The following is a 1,193-nucleotide window of genomic DNA, read 5'->3' on the forward strand; positions in this document are numbered from 1 at the left end:
TGGTGCCTTGTTTGTGGCTCGCCAGCCCTGGGTTCTCCTCAACCACCATATTTCAGAGTGCCCCACACACCCATTACCATACTTCCTAGTGCACCACACCCCGCCCTCCCCAAAATGAGACCTGCTTCTTGCTGTGGGGAGGCAGGAAGAGGAAAGAAACATTCATTTCCAGAGCCCAGGCCACCGGCCGACACCTCTGCTGAATAGAGAGAAGAAGACAGCCAGGACAGTGTCTCCATGCTGCAATTCCGGCCCAGAAATTAGTTTCTTGCTTGAGAGAGAGACCCTCGTGTTGGAAGGCAGGTGACAGAACAAGAAGCAATGGGCTCAGGCTACAGCAAGGAAAGTTGAGGTTGGATATTAGGGGAAACTGGCTCCCAAGGAGGGTGGTGAAGCACTGGAAAAGGCTGCTCAGAGGAGTGCTGGAGTCTGTGTCCTTGGAGGTTTGGAAGTCCCTGGGTGGACAGAGCCGAGGCTGGGATGATATCATGGAGGATGGTGCTGCCTGAAGGAAGGGGGTGGCCTAGATGTCCCTTCCTGCCCCTGGTGCAGTGTGGGTCTGGGCATGGTTAGCCCTTGGACTCTGTGCTCCAGCTGTCAGCCCACCCTGGCCTGCCCTATGCCCTTCTGAGCCCACCACCCCCTGCCGACCCAGCTCCACTCCTGCATTGCCGGGTTCATCCCTGTGGCCTGGTGCTAGTGTGGCAGTTCTCAGCCTCTTTAGACTTGGGGGAGTCCCGGGATAGACTCCCAGCCCCATGCACAGGCTCACAGGTCCCTGGGGTAGATTCACACTGCCCTGCATAGACTCACAGCTTCTTGGGGTACTCATAACCCCCTGCACAGACTCACAGCCCCTGCGTAGACTCATAGCTCCCCAAGGTGGACTCGCACCCACTGCATAGACTCACAGCTGCCTGGAGTAGCCTCACAGGCTCCCTAGATAGACTCACGGCCCCCTGCATACTCACAGCTTCTGGGAGTAGACTCACCACCCCCTTCATAGACTCAGGGCCCCTGGATACACTCACAGCTCCCCAGGGTAGACTCCCATCCCCCTAGCTAGACTCATGGGCCCCTGCATAGAGTCCCATACCCCTGGGGTAGACTCATGTACCCCCCTGCAGAGACTCCTATCCCGTCTGGATAGGCTCACAGCACCCCCTGGACACACTCCCCCCCACCTGCATGCA

Source organism: Alligator sinensis, unplaced genomic scaffold, assembly GCF_000455745.1.
Source record: "Alligator sinensis unplaced genomic scaffold, ASM45574v1 scaffold1500_1, whole genome shotgun sequence".
In the NCBI taxonomy this organism is placed as follows: Eukaryota; Metazoa; Chordata; order Crocodylia; family Alligatoridae; genus Alligator; species Alligator sinensis.